Source organism: Diadema antillarum, unplaced genomic scaffold, assembly GCF_040938485.1.
Source record: "Diadema antillarum isolate AM-2024a unplaced genomic scaffold, OU_Dant_1.0 seq00000367_RagTag, whole genome shotgun sequence".
Taxonomy (NCBI): domain Eukaryota; kingdom Metazoa; phylum Echinodermata; class Echinoidea; order Diadematoida; family Diadematidae; genus Diadema; species Diadema antillarum.
Window position 1 is genome coordinate 1,816,006 of NW_027271368.1, and position 25,979 is coordinate 1,841,984.

The 25,979-nt window shown below is 39.1% G+C and overlaps 1 protein-coding gene across 1 annotated transcript in view; it reads left to right on the forward strand.

Annotated features, from left to right (window-relative positions):
• LOC139731248 (twist-related protein 2-like) overlaps positions 1-25,738 on the forward strand; it is a 43,487-nt gene extending 17,749 nt beyond the window's left edge. Inside the window, exon 2 of the mRNA XM_071642133.1 lies at positions 23,143-25,738. The gene's annotated coding sequence lies outside the window, so the exon portion shown is untranslated. The remainder of the gene's footprint in view (positions 1-23,142) is intronic.
• The last annotated feature ends 241 nt before the right edge of the window (positions 25,739-25,979 follow it).

Below are 25,979 nucleotides of genomic sequence, written 5' to 3' on the forward strand. Positions count from 1 at the left end.
GAAGTGATGATTATAGTTATAGAAACTAAAATATCATACGTCACGACTGAGCCATGAACATGTCAAATACACTCACGGCATGTAAGATGAAAATAAACAGTTGCTTGATTGCACAATCTTAAACATAGAAACGATCGGATGTTACGATACTCAAACTAAGGACGTCATACCGATCTTGCTCAATCAAGTTCAAATTTGGAAACCGTTTTAATATCTCGGACGTTTGTAAATAAAACAAACTCTCAACTGCAACGTTCACATTTCTCTATTACTCACCAACACTGATTGTGGAAGACCTTACACTCTGAGAGGTTTTTGTACACATTGGCATTTAACAAAGTAGGCCTATATGTAAAATGTGATGACGGTCTTGGTGATATTCCACAGTTACCGAGTCACTGTGTTTCTGCAGGATGCAAACATCACTTCATGTCCAGTCAAGAGAATATGACACGTCAAGCCTCCCCGATTAGGGAATTTTTCAATAACGACCAGATGGGAGATGCTCGTATTTACGAAGGTTCATTATCCCGAAACACACTAATCTCGCATACCTAAACGTTTGTTAATTCTAGAATAGAGGATTCGCTAAACCGGACATTTGTGGTGTTATTACGAGGATTCATAGAAGGGAAAATGATAAGAAGGTGCATACTAACGAACTTTCGGAATTACCAACCTTATTTTGTTTCGGATTAACGAATCTTCGGAATAACGAACCTCCAGAATAACGAACTTGTACCCAACCAGATATCTCCATGATTGCTCTTTGAAACCTCCCTCGTTTGTCTTTGTGACTGATGGTTAACCCTAATAATCATGAAGAGATGGAGAGGGGTTCCAGAAAGAAAGGGTGTGGAGAATACCACCGAAGACCTCGTTCCCCTTCTCTGCTTCGACCTCTGGTATGCATGCAGGGGGAAACCCAACCAAGAATTCACGCCTGTGTGTCTCATCAATCCCCACCATGTATGTATACCTCACAGGATAAACAAAGGAGCACAAGGCATCCCCCTCCTTTACCCCCTCTCCCTCTGCTTCCCTTCCCACCTCCTGTCTCCTCCACATCTTTGGATGACGCAAGTATCTTGGGATTCCGCTTTATCTACTCTCCCGTCTCTCTCGGTTTCTGTAATCTTCTCTCAGTCTTTATACTTCATTTCCTCCTGTTTCTCTCCATCATGTTCAGCCGAGTGTCTGCCACTCTCTTACTACGCATTTCTGTCTGTCTTGTTATGTCTGGCGTCTCCTCGCTCCCTCTCCATCTCCCCCTCTGCCTCCCCTTCATTCTACATATTTTTTTCTCTCTCCGTCAATCGCACAAGTCATCCTACGATTCCTTGATGCTTGACGCACAATTCTGTACTTCCTCAGCTCTTAATGAAGTGAGTTGGCGAATGGCAGTGTCAAATTGACCGGTCGTGGTATGATCCGCTGGTTTTGGAACAAGGTCACAAAAGGAGAGTTCTGTTCTGACCAATTTGGTCATGACGGTAGTCCTTCAAAACCGCCCTGAATTGTCACTTTGTCTTCTTCGTCAAGTCAAACAGCTCAGCTCACTTCCTCTGCGGCTCGGCTCGCGGTTGGCTGCCATGTCGGTGGGGAAGAAGCGAGGCAAGGGACCGTGTATCCTGCACGCGCTCATTCGTGTGCTTCCGCGCGAGAAGTACGGCTGAACTCTCGAGGAGGTTCGTTCACTCCCCGAGACCGTTCCACCTACCACCGGAGACTTTAAGCTCAAGGAATCAAAGAACAGGCTGTCGAGTTCTATGGTTAATCTTTATCGACGACGGTCCAACACAAGATGCGTTTGGAAACAATTGGATCCTTCCAAATGATGATTTCTGATCTTTCTGCTCCTTTCCTTCCCTTTCTCGTCTATTTTTCCCATCTTCTTCTCCTCCTCCTCCTATATTCTCTTCTGTAAGTTAAATCAAGGATAGACAGATCAGTATTCCAAGGACTCTTTTCATCCAAGTTCTATGTAGCTTTCAAGTGAAGGGTTTTCTCGTTTGATCTTACATTTAAGTGATGTTATTCGTCTACATTCAAAAGTGGTCCTAGTGCTATTTCATATGTTTATTCGTTTTAACTTTGTCCCTCAAATAGGAATACGAGTGGTCAGCACATTATAGTGCATAATATACACCTCCTATGATACTATAGTGATTCTCTAGAAATGGGAGTCAACTTGAGGGCAGTAAAATAGTGCCCTGAATTTAGTCCACAAAGAAACACGTTTTCGCTTCCTGTCATTTACAGAGAATCCCTAACAATGATCTTAGAGTGGGCAGTAGCTGGCGTAAGAAGAGAGATGCTAGTACTTCCTGTACTGTTTATCGTGTTGTTGTTTTCTCTTCCCCTATAACCCTTTCCCGGATGTACGATCCATCTGCCTTTGCAATTGGTCATATTCCGCTCATTCAACGCAGACATCTTTCGCGCTTTCTTTTGATAGCCTGTATGACCTATTTACACTTGAATGAAATGCTGATATGAATACCATTCCTTCTTGTGGTTCTTTTGTCTCTCTTGCATTGTCCACTTCTTTACGAGTTGGGTCAATTAGGCAGCGATGTCCAGGAAAGTATGACACATACTCCCAACCAGCCATTTGCACCCACACATAGTAACGTTTACCTTTATAGGAGCCTATACATGGATTTGGGGAAAGTGATGGTGTTATGTCGTATTTACTAATTTGCTGTGTTGCTTTGTTTTTGATACGTTAATCCTAATATGTATGCATGTATGCATGTATGCATATTGTATATTATATATATGGGCAAGTCCAAGATATCGCGCACCTTACGTATGGGACATTCAGAGATTTCAAACCACTTAAAAGTAATGAAGGAGCACTTGGATTTTACTGTTTATCATCAGGAGGACTGGTAGCCCTGAGAAGAATATTGTGTTTAAGTTTGATGTCATTTGACCTTGGGTTAATTATTTTATTAAGAAAAATATGGCAACTTACGTATGGGACCAGAGAAAAACTGGATTTTTCAAAATAAAGTTTGAATTGAAAGTTCTCTGAAAGTACCGTACTGATCAAGTTCTGTTTAGAAGTGAAGAAAGGTACAATACTGAAGTATCTTTCAGCAAAGTTTCACTGCAAAAGAATATGGCGTATTTTCATGAAGTTGGTTTAATTAACGAAAGTACACCTTACGTATGGGACATGGTTCAACTTACGTATGGGACATTTGTCTTTAGTGCACAAGTGTATTCATGGGAATGACTTTAAATTTCCCCATAGTGTCATATTCAGTTCCACAAATCATACTACAACATGTAACAAATGAAATAGACTTCTAAGTGGTACTTTCCTGGTTCAGGTACCTAACAAAAGCTAAAATAAGGCAAATAAAAGTAATTACCAATTTACAATTAAATGTCTTAGTTTGGATTCCGTCATGTATTAACACTGTCCTCATGATGTCTACACATACGGATACAGTATATACTGACACTCTATTTCTAGCCCATTACTTACTCTTGTCAATATTTTTTATCAAATGAAAAAAAAAATGTGCGAATTCTAGCTTGCGACCTTGATGTAGCATGCATACACGTGTACCATGACTAATTTATAGTCTTGATAATTTCAGCTGTAAAATCAAATGTCATGTACAGTGTAATTTGCAAATACAGTTTGAAGTGGGTACTTTCAGTAGTTCTAGGCTTACCTTGCAAATTGTCGAAGTTTTTATAAAGCTTTATAATTGTTTGAAATGCAGCACAAAACACAACAACAACAAGAGTAATTCATTTTGCTCTGTAATCATGTTTTGCCATGTGAATTTTAGCTTCTGCAAAATCAATCAAATTTTAATGAAACTTTTAGATTCTGAAAGCCGTGGTAGAACAAAGAGATAGAAGAATGTATGTACCGATGCTGGCTTTTTTTTTCAAATTGCTTGGTTTCAGGTCTATGAAACCAAAGATGACAAAATTTGTGTTTATACTTTGTACTTACATACATGCTTGTGTAGTGATACAGGAAAGATTATCATTTGTACATTCAAATCTTGAGAAGATGTAATTCTAGATTTGAAACACTTAAGTATCTCAGTGATATGAAATTTACAATTTTGATAAATTCTAGTAACCTCATTTGATCATACACTATCAGATTGCAATGCATGTTGATAATTGTGTAGATGTGGGGCACAAAGTAAGTATGAGTTGATGAAGGTGTCTCAGAGCACATCTGTCTCTTCAAACACAAAATTGAAAAGAAAATTGAATTCCCTATTTGTTTGTGTAATTTGTGCTTTTAGCACTCCAACCACAGAACCAGTATTGATATTGTGGTTCATGGCAAATGTAAACTATAGTCTTCATTTTACAGGATTTTCAGAAATCATGTTCATGACCTTGATAAGTCATGACATATTCTGAGGGTGTGCAATTGAAATATTAAACATCATATCAAAATAAAAAGTATTCTGGTAGGGCTTTTTCCTTTGCTATTAAGTCTAGTAATGACAAAGTTACCTGCTGTCACCTCAAGTGATTTTTCTTTTTCAGTAAGACATGTAATGTCATTGATGAGCGCAACAAGCACAATTGTTTTGATTTCTCTTTTGAGGCTGTACAGCCTGTAGTACATGCTGAACAGTGTACTGCACCTAAAATGACACTCTGAGAATCCCATTCTCTCGGACAAAGTCATTTTGTAGAGAGGTAAAGTTGAAAATGATAACTGAATTAAGAAAATGTCCAATATCAAAATGTTAAAAGGATGTATGTTAATTGAAGACCATGCTGCACAGCCTGTAATGAAAATAAGAAAATACAAGTATGATGAATATTCTTCATTTTCATTTCTTAACCATAAAATGAGTCAATAATGCTGTTCTTACACTCTCCCCGAGGTCAACTGAGTAGGAGAGGCAGATATATAGACATATCCTTCAGAGTAGGTGCAAAGATAACCATTAACCAAAAAAATGTAAGGACATACATGTATAACATCCATGTCAAAAGGCGGTTTTCCCATTCACTTTGTATGTAATGTCCCATACGTAAGGCATTTGTCCCATACGTAAGCAAACTTTAATTAGTTATAAGATTAAGGACTAATTGAATTTCCACATTTAGTTTTGCTAATCTGGAGTTAAAATGAATAAATTAGAACTTCCTAAAGTATGATTGGTCAATGTTAGAAATCTTAAGAAAAAACTTAAAAAAACATACTCAAATCCTTACGTATGGGACACTTCATTCTGGGAAAGTGCATAATTTGCATAATCAATGTGCTGACCTTGTCTTACCAATCAGAAATTATACTAGCTCATACAGGGATCATGCCCATAAAGGAACTAGATCAAGGACAAATCCAACTGATTTTAGATGATTATTTTTAATTTGTCCCATACGTAAGGTTTGTTTTTAATTTATGCATATTAGGGCCATATTTCTTGCATAAATTTGCATAATTCAATATTTTCTTTGCTGGAAATATATAATTTGACTCTTTGGCTACAACATGATATCAATAACTTTTTTATTAAATCAAGATGAATTTTGAGCATCTGAGGGGACATTATCTTGGACTTGCCCATATATATATATATATATATATATATATATATATATATGTATATATATATATGTATATATATATATATATATATATATATATATGCATATAGGAATGCTTATATCCTTTATACCAACAATATGACGTATTGATATTAACAAATACATACATATAGGTACACAAAAAAAAAATGAAAGAAAAGTTGGTGCTGCATGGCTTCTCCGCATGGTAAAACAAATAAAAGGGTTTTTATGTTTTCAACTTGAACGGCGGAGGGCGCTTGCATATATCGTTGTCTGTCACATGTCGCTCGCAGAAGGCAAACCTGAACCTCAGTCAGTCAGCAAATCGGCAACAACAGCATTCCCGAAGTATTGATCAGGCAATCAGATAGTAAATGTATGCTAATGTATGGTGCAACATTTGATTAAAATCCATTGACTAAAATTAATGTAAACGGTGTGATCTCCCGATCAAATGTTGGTTTGAATCCATGGGAGGATGTCTGGTAAATCTAAACCATTTTAAAATTCAAGAATAGCCACTTTTTTCGCTTTGAGTGTATGGTTTTATAAATGTATTTACGGAGAAAACGTTAAGAGTCTGAATGCTGTTGACGGAAAGTATAAAGTTTATTTTCAACGTTATTCCAAAGAGCCGAGGAAATTCTCAAATATTTCGACTTAAACCACAAGACTATGGCTGGCGCACATAGGGGCATTCTGGGACTGTTAGAATTACATCATGTACATAGTTCGGGGAAATAAAATTGTATTGCAATGCCTTTTTGTTGCAATTCTGTCGGCGATTTTGAATTAAAGGACAAGTTCACCTTCACAGACATGTGGGCTGAGTGAATGCGGCAATATTAGTAGAACAATTCAATGAGAGTTTAAGGAAAATCGGACAATCCGTTCAAAAGTTATGAATTTTTGAAGTTTTTGCTCAGTCACGACTGGATAAGAAGACTACTATAGCTTGTAATGTCACATGTGTACAACGATATAAAAAAAGTCTAAAGAAAATTCAACATATTTTTACTTTTCTCGCATAGCAAAAGAACACTCGACTTCTCCCTTTCAGAAGGCAGGGGGAATAATATTACCCTAAACATACGTCAGTGACAAGTCGAAGAAATGTGCACTTTATTCAAAGAGTAAAGTTTTGTGAAATTTTCTTTTTATTTTCCTTATATCGTTCTACGCATGTAACATCGTACACTATAGTAGTCTCCTCATCCAGCAGTGGTTGCACAGATACTTTAAAAATTCATAACATTTGAACGGATTGCCGGATTTTCCCCAAACTTTCACTGATGTGTTCTACTAATATTGTTGCATTCACTCAATCCACATGTCTATTAAAGTGGACTTCTCCTTTAAAGATCCAAAGTTTCAGTCAACCTCCGTACATCCCTTTTAGAATGAAAAATAAAAATGATTAGTAAATGATAAATGTTAAGATTCCGAAGCCGTTTGATCCGTTGGCAACATTGTCTTGTAGTCATGTTTAACAGTTTTACAATGTTTTATCGTGTTTGCATTATGTGCTCAACAGCCACATCCTCCGCTGGTGGAACGTGAGATGCTTTTTGAGCCAATTGATGAATTAAACACAAACAAGACACCCTGAAATTTGAACAGAAATTCGATGTGAATGATCTTGTTGCGTCATACTCGTTTCATCAATTTGCAATAACTATGGTTTCAGTTTACCGTGTAAAGGACCAGTTTTGTGTTGGCACATAACATGTACTTTTAAATAAGCAGTAAAGCTTAAAGGTGTGCTCGATTGTTTTTTATGCTTATTTTTATTTTTATTACAACTGGGCAAGATACGATCTGTTTGAATTAAATGTATAAGGTTATTGAGTATACTTCCAGTGATCATGTTGTGTCATGGAATTAGTTCTTGCACTGTAATCATTATGTTGTATTTCGGACATCGTTGTTGGGCATAGTTGGTGTTTCCGAAGAGCTTATTCATCTGTTGTTACCCCTAGGTCTTGAGATCGTAAATTGTCAATGTTTATCGGGAACTTGTGCATCGATGAGAGACGCAGTTCTAACAACGGGTATAAAGACTGCCTGGCCTGCAAGCTTGACTCGCTAAAAGTTAGCCTCCATAAGTGGTGAAGGTCGGTGAACATAAAGTCATTTCCACTCAAATACCTCTTCGACTATTAGTCACAACAATCACTGTGATGTATTCGACAAACGGTGAGACTGAAGCTTACTCATCTGGAAGCGCTTCTTACAACCACGGATAGTTTTCATCGTCTGGCGGCAATTAACCTTCAAGTTTAGGTGGAGTTCGAAAACTCGCGGAAACCGTCCTACACAATGACACCATTTTTTTTTTTGTGCTGCATATCAGAGGCAGCATTTTTGTTTTTTAACCGGTTTTTTTTTTTTTTTGGGTGTATTGAAGGCACTTATCATGAAGGACATGTATCCTGTATGTATTTCTCCATTGTTTTTGGCTCATGGTATGATACAAGCTCTGTAGAACTTTGTTGTTGTTTTTCTCTCGCACTCTTTATCATTAGTTATCAGGTGAGCATGGTGGCGGGTAACTTACTGTGCACCAAGAGACAGCCATCTTTGAATGAACGAAACATGACGTCATTAACATACATAGCATTTAAAGTTACAATACAGATCAAAACTGCTGATATCAGATTAAGCCAAATGTATCATTAACCCTATAAAGCCCAAGCTATTTTGACCCCTTCCAGGCCCAAGGGGGGGGGGGGGGGACATTGTGCCCCCCTACATAACTTCTTCATTATATGATGTATGACCGTCATATTTGGCACATGGGTAAAGCAACTCATGCTCTACATGACCTAACATTTGAAATTTCTCAAGGTCACCCACTGAGGGCGCTATTTCCCAAAATATAAAGAAATACATAGGAAATACGTTAAAATCATGTATTTTCTATTTCTTTATCCCCAGTATATATGTTTTTATTTCATATCAATCATTTTCATATTTACTACAAAGGAAGAGCAAGTCAACCTTCACTATTTGTCATGGTTGAAATTTCTCAAGGTCAACATACGGGGGCGCAATTCATTACAATATAATGAAATATATGAAACCTATAATGTATTGCTTGGAATGGGTACATATATTGATATCACATTTCATATTTCCAAAATATTGACATTTTGAGTTTGCAGATGGATATTATGATAAATAAATGATATTACAGTCAAAGCTTGTGTGAAGATAACACAAAATAAAAGGTACTCTTTGAAAAATGCTATATTTTCGATTATTTCTATTATATCTATTGTTTCATGCCTATGTAATATAAAAAATGAAGGAAATAATAAGAAGACCATTTCAGGGTAATTCTCAACAATAATTACTTCACATTTCGGTCCTTCAGCAAATTACAACCAAGAAAACCCCCTTTTATCCATAATTACATTGTTAACTGAAATTGAAACAGAAAATCATGCAAAATCTGACTAACATGGTTGTCAGTTTGCAGTTGCCATGGCAACCAGGAATATCGGACATATCTAAATTATATGTCAAAATGTTCGCAATAAGATTTTAGGAAAAGTCACCAAATTTGGTTGAAATCAGGTTAGAGGTGTAGGAGTGGCAAGCAAAAATATGGTAGTGGGCACAATGTCCCCCCCCCCCCCCTTGGGCTTTATAGGGTTAAATTAAAATTAATTGTCATTGGTCGCGAATTCATTTGCATATTAGATACAGTGCGTGGGATGAGTTTTCACTGCATGGAAGAACAATCTATAGCATTTGTTCTCAAGCATTGCTAATGAGGAACAGAGTCTATCGTCTATGACCTTGTGACACAAAGGCGTTCCCATAGTATGTAGTAAACGTCGATAAACAAGTCAGTTTGTCGAAGATTTGAGCTCTATGAACAGTAAGTTCAAACGCTAGAATTAACTAAACGCATACCAGGTGATTATTGTTTTTGAATTGACATTTGGAATTGATTCTTAATACGGCCTTTTAGGACTGAATACAGCGCAATCTGAGGAAAGTCCAACCAAATCCGCAATTCTAGAGCGCAGTGACTGTCCTGTTGATTCACATTCGTGCCAGAGTGTTGCAGGGTCTGACAAACAGTCTGTTCACGAAAGAATAGTTCTGGTGTGATTCTTTACACGACACCACTATAAAGACACCGAAGGATCACCTTGTCAGTCTCTGTATATCCTGTACATCAACAAGTTGTTTGCAAGAATGGTTTCCCTTCGATGGAACATTCGGTCACGTGATGCCAAGCATTTCCTGGAAGCTGGTCGTTTTGAGTTCGTCTCCAAGGTAAAATCAACACGCGATCCGAGACGCTTTGCACGCAATCATAACATTGCCTTCTCCGCGGCCACCAGCGCCATCTTTGCGGACGACTTCGTGTATCCTCATTCCTCACCAAAGTATCTAACTGCTTATTGTTGACGTCTAACAGTGAAATGTTTTAAGATGCTTCTTTGATGTCGTATTAAAGTCACTGGCCACCTTGTCTCAACTGGATGCTGGACAATGTTCCAAATATTGAAAACAACCTTCAGTGGATTTGTTTGATCTCTGAACTGTCAATCAAAGGTTAAGTGGAAAGCTCATGACACGATGAAGATTAGTGTGAAAAAAAATGAAGCGGAGACATGTGGAGGTGTCAGGCTGGGATATAAATTTCCAAGCAAAAACAAACTGTCTCTCATACCCACTGCCGTTTGGCAGTGGGTAGCCACTGCTGTGTGAAAGCTGTCGTCGCTCTATTGTCTTATGCTTATGATATAAATTGAACAGATAATCATGAAGAAGAGACATCTCACAAATCAGAGCAATTATGGTCTCGTGGCATGCTGCATTCAACACTGATTATATCTGGACCCTGCATTGCAGAGGAAAAAAAAACTCGATTTGCGATAATTTGTTATCTTTGTTACAGAATAGACTGACATCTTTGGGTATCAGTGTGAGGTCAACAGAGCTACGTTTTTGGTTCTGTTTAAAGGCAAAATTTGAATACATACGCGTTTCTTTCTCTCTCATTCTCGCAATGAGTAACGGTTTAGATCAAGAGGCATTAATGTGCACAGGGCTAATTGGAGATACGTTGAGAATGTTGAGGTACAGAATCCATATGTGTCTTTTTTATCATTAGATTCAACGAAACTTTTCATCACTTTACCGCGTTCATCTCATAAATTTATCGCTGAGAAAAAGTCACCAATCAACGTACATGTAGATATTCGTGTAATGTATTAACGTCAAATTCGAAGAGGTTTGTAAGTGGTCTCCTGACGATAAATTGGCATCCAGTCGAGGTTCTGCACACCCGAGGATCACCTCAGCGGTCGATGTTTTCCTTCGTCATTCTAGAAGGAGACAGTATTCAAACAGGAGGTGACCAAAACAAATCATTTACGGAGCGGGGGTTTTCCGGCAGCCTCGCACTCCGGCCGTGCCTGTAATATGGCGTTGTATAATGAGATGAATTTGATGGGGAGAGAGGCGATAGGAATTAGTGGAGAGGGCCCAATTACCACTGGCGTAGACACAGGTGTTTCAGAAGCTGCGTGGAAAAGTTCAACGCACCGGAAGTTGCTATCGAAATGACCGATTTGATTGTATGCGTGTTCTCTACAAACCCGTTATCCATTTTGATCCAAAAGCCTTACACTACTACAACCTGATGATAAAAATCACATTGTTAGAAAGGATGTGAAATACAGGTCCCGTCACTACTGATCGTTTGACCCGAGACATCAACGGACATGCACACTAGTACACTTATTCTTTATCTCCTTTTAGAAAAAAAAAACACAAACAAACAGGGAATACCGTGTCTTAAACCATTGTTTACAGGCACCGTTTATACTTTCTGAATTCAGCCTACGAGGATTACCATATCTTGCTGATAACAAAAATTATGTTACATCTGTGCAATGTGTATCTCATACTATTAGTGGATACTCTAGCATGCTAGTAAAAGCTAGACCTGTAGCTTAGACACAGCTGGTGTGAACTCAGATGGTCTGTAGGGTTCTTTCATTTTGCATTTTTATATTTGCGTAATCCTTTCAGAACAAATCTGTAGCGATTTTTTTTTTTTTTTTTTTTGCTGATGAAATTTTTCGGTTGCTGCTCAGAATTCATTGGCAGGATGACACTAGCTAGACTGTTGATAATAATTTATTCATCTGAACAGTCAGTCTTCAACTTTTAAAGGAACTGTACAGTACTGGTTGACGTGGCGATTCATGTTTTGAACATTCGTAAGTGAGATAATGAGAAACCTCTAATGAAATATGAAAGAGCATATGATTTTAAGAAGAATTCAACGTTTATTTGATGAAAATTGGTTTTCAAATGGCTGAGATATCCAAAAAAGTGATAATAATAAAAGGTGACAGGCCACGCCTTTTATTAGGATCTCTTTGTTTCATCTTGTTTTTGGATATCTCAGCCGTGTCAAAAACAAGTTTCTTCAAATAAACTTTTGATACCCCTTAGAATTGGATGCTCTTTGACATTTCATAGAGTGGTTTCTGAATATCTCGCAGAACGTTTAAAGCTAAATCCTCACCTCAACCAGAACTGTACACACCCTTTAATCATGAAAGAAAGGACTGGATCGAAGAGTGTAGGCCTACAGTTTTTAACGAGCAAGAGGGATTATAATTTTCTCGTACTCTGTACTCGTGGTTTCCAGTTCTTCAGCACTAGAATCCCCCGCCTTGTATCGCGGGTAAATTGGCACAGACACTCGTCAGTCTGCGCGCATCGAAATCTCGTCTCTGGGGAGACTTTGAACGAGAGGGGGAAAGACGGAGAGAGGGAAAAAAAACCGAGAGAATGAACTTGCCACGAATCAAAATTGTCTTCCTCACCCAGACTTTTAATTGAGAGCTCATTGGTGGCGAAACTTGACAATTTGCGGACTGTGTATTGCCAGCACGTTTGTGACAAATGCGTCTTTGATACCCGCATCTACCTCTCCTATTAAAATGGCGTTGGAGATAAGCTACGTAGCTCCATGGTTTGAGCATGGAGCTGCATGTTGTTGATCCATGGTTCAGGGGATCACCCCTCTCACCATCGTGTTTGAATGAAGGAACCCTCCTATACTGTGACAGGCCGGACAACATTTTTTTTTTCATTCAGTATTTATTGGTAAAAAATTAATGCCATTTACAGCAAAGAATAAAGAATCAAATGAATTACAGAATCACATAATAGAAAAGTGCAGCATAACAAAAATGGATACTTAAAACATTACATATCAAATTTTACAAAAATACCTTGTAGAAAAAGTATACAGTTTCAAATTAAATGTCAAACCCCCATTTTTGAAAGTGACTAGCAAGTTTACCTTTCTTTTTGGAAATTCTATATTCCATTTCTTTATTATTTTTTAAGTAAGCCTGGAAAGATTCCAGAATAGGGGTTTTATTCTGGAATTTACAGACATATATGAAATACTTTACGGATAGAAAAATATATGATATATAAGAATCTCCATGGAGACCGTACATCTTCTCAAAATTAGAAAAAAAAAATCTCCTAGACGTTGCCCAGAAAGAACAAATATTATTTACAACAAAGGAGTCAGTGACAAAGAAGAATGGCAGTCTTTTATCAATACATTAAATCTCTTACTGACTTTCCCAGCAATACTTTAAGTGATTATGATTTGTGTGTGGTGGATGACCTAAAAACCAGAATGGCTTCCAAGTGCATTTTAACACTGGATGATACTAGTAGTTAGATTGAAAGGTTTAGAAGTGCTGTGTGATAAATATTGTATGAGACTGGTCAACATAATCGACGGGCAATGGAGGCGTGATGACCCAACGGGAATGGCTCTGTATTGAATACTCTCCACCCCCTGGTTATATTGTGTGGATTAGACGAAAGCAGAAAAATACAAACTATTATCTTTTGGTTATAGTTAAAACTTTGTTGCTGTGTGTAGAGACAAACTGGAAAGTAATCAGATGTTCTAACGTTGTAGCAGCGGAGAGATATACTCTCCAACAGCATCCCGGACCGTCAATGAACGTGAATGACTGTATCTTCGGCAGATGGTCAGGAGAACAAAGAATTAGCTACATGTGACACTTGACTGTTGCTATAGAAACCATGATAACAGGACGTCGCAATCACGACGGCGCTTTTAGTCCGCTAGTATAATGATCAGTTTATGATCCTGATGCTGTATTCTCCCTCGCATAAACTTTAGGACCCACACACTCACTTATCAAAACGTCGTAATTACCTATCTTGACGTGATGGTAATCACAATTGATCCTTGGTAAATGTCCGCAAAGGAAGAAGATTCCGGTGTCATCAACAAGTAAATAAGTCGGCTTTTTCCAAGCCTCCTCTTCCCCTTGTGTCCCTTGCGAGTCCTCAGATGTCAGAATAGACGATTGATTAATCACTTCTGAACGCCTCGTACAATGTCCCGACTACGAGAAAGAACATCACACGTCAAAAACAAACCAACGCGCGCGCGTGTGATACACCGCGCTCGGAAATCTGAATGTCTTGACGATTTTGAGCGGTCATATTTGAATGGAATCCATTTTTCCTATTCATTCTGGCAGCGATTATTTCTCGCACATTAAACCGAAGGCTCTCTTCGAGCAGGACTCTCTGGTGATCAAAGCGGTTTTCCGCCAAGAAGTCGTGGGCGACTACAGGGGGACAATTCTCGTGGGAGAGGCGATGTAGGGTCTCGTCAAGAGCTAGATTTGCCGACGTGGATTCGCCAGATGAAAATTTCCTCTTATAATCTGAGCTGTAGAAACACAAGACCAGTCTGATTTGGGATGTTTAGATGCCTGTAGACCTATAAATCTGTTTGTGTCTATTGCACCACCCCCGTCAGTTTCATCAAAGTGCTTCTATACTCTGTATGATCAGGGCCCTATATTCACATAATGGTACTCATGTTTCCTCACTAGTACCCTCTTGTTTTGTTTCCCTAGGCTTCAGCTGTTTCCGATCACGGAGCCGCACTAGTCTTGTATGCTTGTGTTTTATTTTTAAAGGGAAATTGACCCCAAACACATTAATGTACAGTCGGTGAATGCAAAAATGATAACAGGTCAGTAAAATCTGAGGGAAAGCGGACTATACCTTGAAGATTTGGTCAAATCCATGTGCCATCACCGTATAGCTGGATGCAAAGACTACAAAAATTCGTGAAGTCACAGGAATGTAACAATTTAAAGGAAATACAAACTGTATTCCACAAAAATCATGTTTATGAAAAGAACGCATTTACTCGACGTGCTACTTATTCCTTGTGTAGACCTATATTAGTCCCTTCTATGTATGAAAATGATATGTGGAATTGCCCTTATATACATTACTTTTTCATATTGATTTTGCTCCGTGTGATAACCGTACGCCGAGTGACTTTGCGGGGCCATCAGCGGAGAGCTAGACGGGAATACTCCATAGGGATTGGGAGATGGTGCACAAAAATTATTCCGGTGATTGAGGGATGCTCTGAAGAGCATACACGATCACATTAAAGCCAAAACATTACCAGTGATTTACCGTAAAGTATCTGCAAAGTCGTTGCTATAGAGATGATAACTTTCTAACAGCAAACAGACGAAAAGGAATGTCGTATTTGCTGCGTATTTGCATCACACCAGTTTCCCATCCCATAGACGTACAGGCACACTGGTACTTGGATGACATGGGACGATATTACTTCTGACAGACAATATGAATGCCCACCTTTAAACAGTGTTATGAAGATGTATATCAATAGCGGGTGAGAGTGCGTAGTTATGTCTTGGTTGTGAGCGCGATGTTTGCGAGCCCCCTCGTGTTTATTTTCTCTACCGTTGGGCGAGAACCGTGCGGGTTTTCAGTCCAAACAAGAGCGCGTCTGTCGCACTAGCTGCATCGTAAGAAGCGAGCACAGGTGATGATGAGAAGAGCTGCATGGAGGTCGAGGCGCAAGGTATTCGTGACAAGGACTACGCGGGCGGCAGACATTTTCCTCGGCCCCTCTTTCTGAGTATCACAGAGGCGTCAGACCAATGGCTGCCGAGTGATAAGTGTGTGGTAAAGCCACTGGTCATCCCCTTTTGCTTCTTGTTATGATGGTGTGGCAAAAGCGAAAAAGATGAGTCTCTGGTTGAATGTATTCACCTTTCAGCATAGATTTTAATATCCTCACGATATCACATTTGGATATCGCAAAGATGTCCTTTATACGGACAACTGTTTCAAACATGACGCTTCAAAACATTCTGTAACAGACAGATATACATGTATCCAAAATGAAATGAGCAACCCATAGTCTGGCTGTTTGAATAATCAGTATCATGTCGGAAAAGCCCGGTGGGCTTTTGTTTTGAGTGTTTACGATAGTAATATCTCAGGTAGGAATTCTTATATGCACGTAGATGATGAAAACAACAGGTGAACATTTCCACATCATTGCTGCAGTAGAAAGGGGATGATTTACGATGATCCTCGGTAACGTTGTCGAGGTTCAGCTGGGAACGACGGATTCAGGAACCGGAAGAGCCGTTTCCCCAGAACAGCGACACTAATGGCTCTGCCACTCCTCCGGCTTCGGGTGGCACGTCAATGGGAGGAGACTTGGGACTCTCAACCAAGACGAAAATTTCTCACAATGATTCACGAGCGTTTCTTGTTTGAGCAGGTTGATCCATCCGCGGGAATAGGGGAATAGGGAATCCGAAGAAGGGAGGAATCAGGAAACATTCAAGATTATCGGAGCTTCTGACGGAAATCTCTGTAGATATCCTCCGAAATAACCGAGGTGATTGGGTGATTGTTCTCTGAAAGGCACTTAGCACTCTTCTGAAGCTCGTTCTGCTTCAACTGACGTACGTGTTGGGTAGCGAATCGCTCGTTGGCGATGTTTCCAGAAAAACGAAATCTTCTATGTTTACTTTGCATTGTGACCTATTGTCTAATGTTGTGATGTTTTGTTTTGTTTTGTTTTGTTTTGTTTTGTTCTATTCTGTTTCTTTGCCTTTGTGTCAGTCAATGACCCTGTTCACTCTGAAACTTCCATTTATGTTGTCCTGCAGGCGTCCCATCTGAATTGGCACCTACAGTTAGATAAAAAAAAAATCGAAGTAGGCCCTACAAATACGGTTGTGTTTCTAAGCAACTTTATTGATCAGGATAAATCATCATTGAAAAGGGGGGAGGGGTATCTGATTGGGTACATTCATTCAAAACATGGCGGAAATGTCTGCCTTCGCCTGTGTTACTTGTAGCAGAGTCTTAGAACATGGTAGGATGTGATCAGTCGTAGCGTTGTATAGATGACAACACCGTTAACCCGTTCCATGCGGGAACCTGGTGGCCTGTGTAATAAGTCTATGGGGATTTCAGAATTCAGTATGGAATGGTTCAAGTTGAATATCAAACGTTCAGATCCTACCGAACTGGTAAATTACAAGGCAACTGCAAGATGTAGTTCATACATTTCTTATCGTTTAAGCCTTGTCCTGCATTATCAGTCAGATAATACGTCTGGGCTCTCCGTAGACAAACTTGAAATGGAGGCGGTTGATGTTACTGTCTGCTTTCAACCATTTTTACCCACGTGATTTTCTGGATCATCGTTAGTCAGTTGTTGGTTGAATTACCTCCCATAGCTATTCGTTCCCTCCCTGCCACATACGACGTGACTCCTAAGTGGTGCAAGTCTCATATATTACAATGATTTTCCGTAGGGATTTTTGTTCATAATTTAAATAACTGCTGAATTTCTGGTTACAGCTCGTTATTCCGAAGGTTCGTTATTCCGAAGGCTCTTTATTCCTGAGATTCGTTATTCCGAAGGTTCATTGTTCCGAATTTCATTTTCGGATTAACTAATCTTCGTAGTAACGAACCTTCGGAATAACGCCACAAATTTTCGGATTAACGAACCCTTTTTCATTTTCGGATTAACGAACCTCTAGGTATAGGGAATTTGCGTGTTTCGGATTAACGACCCTTCGGAATAACGAACCTTCGGAATAGCGAACCTTCGGAATAACGAACAGCACCCGAATTGGTTAACAATGTACAAAAGATGTGTGTTTTGCGTTTGGTACCCGGTGAAACCTACTTTTCGTATACTACAAGAGTTTGGGGTATGGTGGTGAGAGGGGAAAAAAAAAGCTCGAGTGAGATGCATTGAAGGAAAATACATGAGCCCTGGTGTTATGCCATGCTTAATCGTTCATGAAAAAGAAAATGATAATGATAACAATTGTAGGTTACGGGTAAAGGCTGTAGCCTTAAAACGACTCTTGGTGAGAATCGGCCTGCGTGAGTAAAAAGCACATTGCATTTCCGAGATGCGTATATTTTCCAGCGAGATAAACGTCGAATTTTGCAGATTGGTGAGCATGATGACATCCCGCTGCCTCCTCCCTTCCCTTTTCAATCTTTCTTTACCAGCCTTCTCCCTATTTGACGAACATCAGCACACTTGACGGACATTGAGACCGACTCGTGCCACATTGCATGCATTCGTTTTTCTCCGCTTCGTCCTGCCTCTGTTTGGATTCGTCATTAATTGGCAGTTTCGATTCTGCAACAGCCCGCGATTTGGGAGATGAAATGGTGCGTCCAGTTTGCATCTATATTGATGAGTATTCTTAAGTGGAACGTGACATCCTGTTTTGGGTTGTGTCTAATTGTTTGCACAACTCATTTGCAATTTATAACATTGTAGGGGACCTAACTAGCTTAACTTTATCGTGTTCAGTTAATACTGAAACTAACACTCATTACTAGAGAGACCTTGCATTCACTTTGTTTTTATTGTTGTAGCAATTATTCAAACATGACCGTTAATCCTCAGAGCATCTAGAATGTGTGTTGAGTTTCGACATTTTATTTGACAACATTATCTTCTCTTTATTTTCATTCGTAGTTTTTCTTGGCGAAAATAATGTGTGCCTTGCCCATTACTCATCTCTGTGCATAAGAATAAAAGTTCTATACTTCAGTTAACAGAGAATGTTCCCTATAGTAAATGGGAGGGGATCATTTCAAATAAAATCATGAAAACAAATGCCTCATCTCCATGAAATTTTGACGAAGTTACAAAAAGAAAATATTGAGTTCGTCCTGTGGGGACGTTCACAATTGAAGAACGAAAAGAAGAGAAGGGAGATGAATAGAATTAAGAAGAATTTAATGAAGGAGAATAATAACAAAAAGTCCTGGTTGTCACGTAACAATACAAATATTTGATTGTTATTCATTACAGCTACGTACTGTAGGGGGTATGTCACAAAGCTCAGAGTCACATGATCAATGTGGCCTTTGAAAGGCCCACTAGAGAGCAGTGTACTTTAGTTGACCTTTGCTCAGTTGTAGGTGTCCTTTTTCTTGATCTTTTTTGTTGTTGTCCATTTCAAATGTTGTTATCCATTTCAAATAGACATACGTATACACACGCAATAGAGAGGTAGAGATGACCAGCCAGACAGACACAGACAGACAGATAGACAAAATTATATGCATGCGCGCATCGACAGAGAGATAAGATGTGTAGATACGTGGATGCATGTCAAAAGAAGTATATGTGTATTATATTGCTTTCCAAAGGAATACACGTTCGATGAGTTGTCTGTGCAATACCTTGTTGATTGAACAGTCACCCCGCAAGAATTCCATATCATGGGAACACGTTATGAGGTGTTGGGGGTGAATTCGTAGGCAAATAAAAGCGAAAACAAGAAGAAAACTCTGCGTGGTTTTCTGCGTCCCCCAAGTGCCAGGTTTTTATGGTGGATCGCATGTGCTCTCCGCAGAAATCTCCTCTGAGATTGATGGGGCAGTTACCGCGGGCTCTTGATCGAGGTCACGCCGCTTGACGGTAGGGTCTCGCGACAGACGAGATTTATGTTCGTCGTGAGATCGGGGCGAGTGAATTATGGCCGCTCTGCCTAATAAGATCGTAATGACTGCAGATTGAGCGTATATATCTTGTCGTCGTGACTTTCACAGACAGTCATATAGCGATATGACTGAATAGGCAAGGCCCAATGCTTGAACCAGGGCCGAAATTTGCAGAAGATGAATTCGAAAACCGATACGAGGAAATATTCCAAGTACTTTTCGATCGTCCCATTCGCGATGATTGCAAGGATCCAAACATCAAAGTGAGGAACCGCCAGTGGCAAAGAGATGTGGGTAATTACCATGGTTACGAAGCCAAAGTATTGTTACAATCACTATACTCCACAACATGAGTGTGGGTGGATTTGACTTGGGTGTGTTTCGTCGGCGATTCCGTCGCATAATCAACTGGAAGGAACCTCAATTTACGGATGGGAAACACGCGGTCAGAAAAAAACATGTATTGCAAAGTTTTGGGGTTTTATTCATAATGTTACTCATACTGTAGACGGGAAGATTTTAACCAGCTATGATGAAGTATCAAAATACAACAGTTGTAAGGACTGAAGTGTTACTAATCTTTAATTCGATACATTCCTCGTTGATACCCATACTCGCAGCTCAGGTGGCTTTTATACTTCGTTGACAAAAGGGCTTCCGACCTGTGAATGGAAATAGATTTATAATAAATAATTTAAAACACTTGTAGTTAATCAGATAAATTCATATTCAGAGCAATGTGAAGCGTTCTTTACAGTGTCTGTCGACTTGATGTTACAATGACGTCTTGCAAAAGCTTGGTATTCTTCCGGCTTCCGATGTGTAGTCTATTGTGGAAGTACCATTGTATAGAGGATAAGATTTAGGAGTCCTGACTAGAAGGACGTGGATTCGAATCCTGCCACCAGCATGCAACCTTGGACAAGATTCTTGGCCCTCTTTCTATCTACTGACCATGAGGTGTATTGCAAGGGTATCTTGAAATGCTGGGGTATTGATTGCTTAATGACCTTTGCAAATACTACCCAGAGTGAATAAGCACGTCGAAATGATTATTATCACTTGCATTAATATAAAAAACACTGTTGCAGCTCACAAATATAATATTCAAGTATACATATTATAACAACTTCGCTAGAGCAGCTAGATTTATACAAGCTAGAGCATTTGGAGAAAGAAAAGGGTGCTTGTCGAGATAATTTTCTCCCTATCAGTTGACTTACTAGAACTAAACTTCTAAAGCAGGAGAGATGTTAGGGTCAAACTAGGCCTAGCTCCTGAGGGCAAAAGGAAAACCTTGGGTGAGCCAGAAATGTTGATATTAACTCCGTTCATTAAAAAAGGAGAAAACAAAAGAGAGATATTCCAGCTTAGAAACTGCGAGATACATTCTGAGATAGTAGAAAGTGGTAAACATTTCAGTGCTGTGTGAATCCTTTCATTGTGAAAACCATGGTTCGTTGTAGGTCCATGTGAAAACTAAGGAGGCCTATATTGGATAATGCCGTTCATGATTTTACCTGCGTATACCATAGTGTAGTCTTGTTGCAAGATTTTGATGAATATGGCCCGCTGTACAACATGATCATTATTTTTGACTGTTGGAGATGCAAATTTTTGACTGTTGGAGATGCACATTTGCAGCACTCTTAGAAACTATCAACCGAAATCGGCTTATAATCGGTTAGAAGCACCGTCAATGTGGTATATAGACGTATCGTGCCATTCAGTTCCAGTGAACTTAAAGAGACCATTTCATCACATGGGAATTGGGCAGTTGGGAGAACCGTCAAGCGTTGAAAAGTATTGACCAGAAATTTCAGTAACACTCACTTCTTTATGTCTACAATTGTTACAGGCCTGCTGATATGTTTCATGCTGTTGCTACATCTCCAGGAGTTACTTACATTAACTCTAGAAATAAGATATGCATATTTAATATGGGAGGCTAGTTTCTTAGAGCAAAACGATTTCATGTGATAACTTCGGCGTTTTCGAAAGACTATCACAAAATAGGACTGGTGTGACGTCACCTTCAGCTCACTGCCCTCCTCCCCCCCCCCCCCCCCCCCAGCTCCGCCGTGCTCCGCTCCTATCCATCCAGTTCATGGTTCGAAATAATGATTCCAAATGACATTCGTCCCCCATTAACCCCGTCACAACCGCTATTTCAAAAATACCTTTGACGTCCCAGGCATAACAGTTGCCTGTGGAATGGTAGGGTTTAAGTTTTTGAACAGCGAGACAAGTTCGGGGGATGCGCAGGCTATACAGTGGGATGCGATCATGGGGTAAGGAGGAAGAGAGAGAAAGAGAGATTGAAAGCGGGGGAAGAGGGAGGGGAGAAAGAGGGAGAGAGAGGAAGAGGACAAAAAGAGAAGAAAGAGAGAAGAGATGAGGAGGAATACGTGCCAGGAGAAGAATGAGCGTCGTGGATCACTGCAGAGGCCAGGGCTGCAGAATGCGAACCGAGATACAATGCTGATCCCACATAATGCGTGCCGAAGCTACGGGGGATGGACCGCATCGCAGCTCAGCTATCGTGTCGTTCCCTGTCACTTTTTTTTTACCTTGCAGAATTTACATGATTTAGTAGTTGAGCGTGTTTTTGCCAATGGTCAGACGCATCAAGTTTTATCATCTTTCCTTTTTTTTTTTTACATTCCAGTTGCCTTTTACGTTCTAAAAATCTCCCTTTGTCTACATTGTCTATTGACTTAAACCGATCGTTATTTTGGTCTTGTTCTTTTTTTTTTCTTTCGTTTTTTTTTTTTTTTTTTTTTTGTTCGGCTGCCAGTCATGCCTAGAGGTGTATGTTAGCTTAAGATTAACTCGCTCAGCTCAAATATCTCGAAATGTCTTTCTTTCTTGACAGTGCAATATTTTTCTATGCTTTGTAGCAGTCATGCCAAACACAACAATTACCCACTCATTACTCACTCAAAATATCGTCAGCATTTTCTCAGTCATATTTCTACTGGAGAGATAAGTCTAAAACCGTAATATCTATACTTATTCTAATCACCGTATCTTGAACGAAACTTTCTCAGAAAGCGATTAAAACATTAAATGAATATTTGTCGTGAAAGTAATACGCATGTGTACCACACGCTCTCGCTCTGTATTTCCAGCCCTTCCGAGAACCAAACACTCATTTTCCCCGGGTCAGCCTCTACAAGTTCGTTGACCGTTCGGTGATTGTGCGTCGTTGGCTGTACCTCAATTTGCTTTCTTCACCTGAGTAGGAGGATTTATGACAGTCGTAACTCGATTGAACATGGATATTGTGTTGTTTTATTCTTCTTTCGTTCCACGGGTACTTTTTATGCCTTTTTGCCTTTTCGTCTCATCTGTTGTTTTGACGTGGAAGTCATAAAAAACTTGGTGGTCCTAAGATTAATGTGTAGAGAAGCTTTCCTTCTTCCGTTGTCGATATAAATGTCGCATAAAAATTAATATGGTGCGGGATGAATGTGTAAGAAATCTAATTATTCTTCTACCGTACCAGCTGTTTCATTCAGAAATTATTCAGATATTCAATTGACTCTCGAAGTCATCTGAAATCTTATTCTATTGTTCTTTCTGCTCAACCCTTTGTTATCCATCTCCATTTACTGCAATATGCTATCCACGTGGGCATCATGTATTATTGACTATACTTTCTCTTTGTTTTCATACTTACAGGGTTGGCGGAGGTGCAACACGGAAAGCATGGCAAACCATGAGACTAAACACATGATCGTGAGGCAGGGACTCTTCCACGGCTGGATGCCATTTACGCCAAAAATAGTTGCCATGGTTACCATGTCTCACTTCAAAGAGCATCGTGAATCATCGGAGTTGCATCTGCTGAATTCTTGTGACTGCGTCGAACTGTGGTGATGAATTGTAACAGCGCTATTCGAACTGCTCTTACGGATGTGTTGCCATCTCTCCGCCATCTTATTTATGGACAGTTTCCCACTGACTGTTGTTTGGATGATGTCCACACTTCGATTGATATGCCTGCAATAGCTCGTTCAAGTGATGAGTGTGTCGTGCTTCCATGGTCCTATCTGTGTTATTTTTTTTTCTCCGCGCAGCCAGTTACCTTTCATGTTCACTGGATAATATGCAGTGAACATCGGCGCCTGCGCAATAGGAAAGTGTCAATTCCATCTAAGCGCTGTCCTCATGTACATTGAGATTAATCTGAGCAAAATTCAATGACATTTCGCAGGATTAGAGAGTGGTCAGAATCTGCAACCTTATTTTGCCAGCCATTCAAAGCTAAATGAAGACTGTGAGATGTTCTACTTGCTGCACACTCTTGCCTTTCGCTTTTTGAACTCCAAAGACTCGCATCATTCGCTGTCCTGTAGAATTTCCATGCCAGTCATGCGGAATCGTATTCTGCTTTGCTCTTCCAGGAAAAAAAAAAAATGAAAAGGCTTCTTTATGAAATATTCCTTGTCTTCCGTATTTTCATGATTCTATTTGTCAATTCGATTCAAAGTCGCAACAAAAACCTGAATGCATTACTGTTTACATTTTAATGATATTTGATCTGATTTTCCCTACCTTCGTACTAGTGTAAGTACACCTTTTCATGACATTACTTTTGGTGATAAGTGATACACCTCACAACCGCCCTCTAAAAAATGCATCCATGCTCATCAGATTGCATATCGATTTACTGTGACGTCATGTGTCTAAAGTGCCTATCACAGAAGACTAAAAAATGCCTTTGCTTTTCCCATGTTTCCTGAGCTAAATGGAAAAGGCTATAGATGTAACAATATTGACAGGTGAATCTGTGCCTGTGTTATTCATGTGAAATTACTTTACACTGATTAGTTCACCAGTAGTCTTTCCTTGTCTTTACATTTTCTGACAGAAAAAAAATATGAGAGTATCTTTTAGTCGAAAGTTGAAGTCAGATATTCAACGGTCTATTTGTTTACGATGAACGCATTATCACTACGCAAAACTTTCACCTATAGATGTAGTTGTAGATCTATTTTTCCGAATACATCTTATTTTCCTGTGGTGATTTGCTTTAAAAACAATGTGCAGAGAGTTTGAATGATACCATCATTTAGAGTGATGTTGAGCAGGGTACGAAGTGTCTTCAACGAACACTTTTGATTATCGGTTAAAGTATGTATTTGTATTACCGACGATTTGACTCTATACACTATGAATCGGCTCATGTTATAACCATGAGGTTATGCATTGTCTGATCAGCAAGTGATTTTGGGTGGTGGAATGCTAAGAACATCGATTTCTTGACAAAACAAAGTTTTTACAATCAATTGTCTATTTGTAATCTTGTTCATTGCTATTTGTCCAAAAATTGATTATGAATCAGGTGGACGTTTGATGCTATATGGGCCAAACAAGAAACACAAACTTGTTTTTTTTTTCACACATGACTATCCTTTTCGCAATGAGTTTGTTATGGTTTCTATAGTCGACTATAGTGTTTAAAATCAGACTTTTCCCAGTGTATTGTTGACCTAGTCAGAGCAATAGATATGAGAGTCTGTTTCTCCTCTAAATTGTCATCATTTCATTATACTTATTTTGTCGGGACGAATTCGGCATGAATTCATCTGGAAACGTTTGAATACCAGATATTATCAGTTGGTTATAGAAGGTATTTCTGAAGCGTGGATAAATGAATGGCTTTCAACCCAGTGATTAACATACTCAATACAGTGGCAAAGTCTGACCGAAAATGTCAATCAATCATCAATGACGGGGTGGAAGAAGAAAAGAGGAAAACAGGTACAAATTAATCACGTCAACGAATTTAATTGTATGAAGCCATTAGTCTCAACTTATTGGTTTATACCTGTTGTGTTTATTTGTGCGCTTTGCATATTTTTTTAAAAATATTTTAAGGATGAATTTATCTAGTTGGGTGTGTATTTATTCTTATGATTTTTTTTTCATTTACCTATATGGCTTCCAAGCGACATATAGCGCAAACTTTAGAAGAAAATATGGAGATAGAGAGCGAAAGAGAGTGTGTATGTGCGTGTATGTGATTGTGTGTGTGTGTGTGTATGTATGTATTACGAGACGCTTTCTTATTGGTCATTGTCTTCCCACCAGGAGCATTCACAAAGTCCTATGTTGTTGATTCAAAGAATGTAGTATTTTCTTTCATTTTTCTTCTCTGTCTGTGTGAGATGAAAAGGCGATTGACAGAAAATATGAGATTATAATAGATTTGTGCATCACGCATGTAAAACAAAATGACTCGGGATTGATTACGGAGATGCCACGAAGTGAAAAACAGGGCTTATTATATAAGAAGTGTTCTTAAATTAAGTTGTCCTTAGAGTGTTGTCGGAATTGTACATGTTCGTTCTTTCATCTTGTATTATTTCAAATAAAAAGAACTGTAGAAACTTGAGTGTATGGAACATTTTGTTTTATTTTTTTGAAAAGGTATAACAACATCGTCGCAGCCAAAGGCTTAAGTTTAGTTTTATTCAAATTAATAAAGGCAAAATACATCCAAATAGCCACAA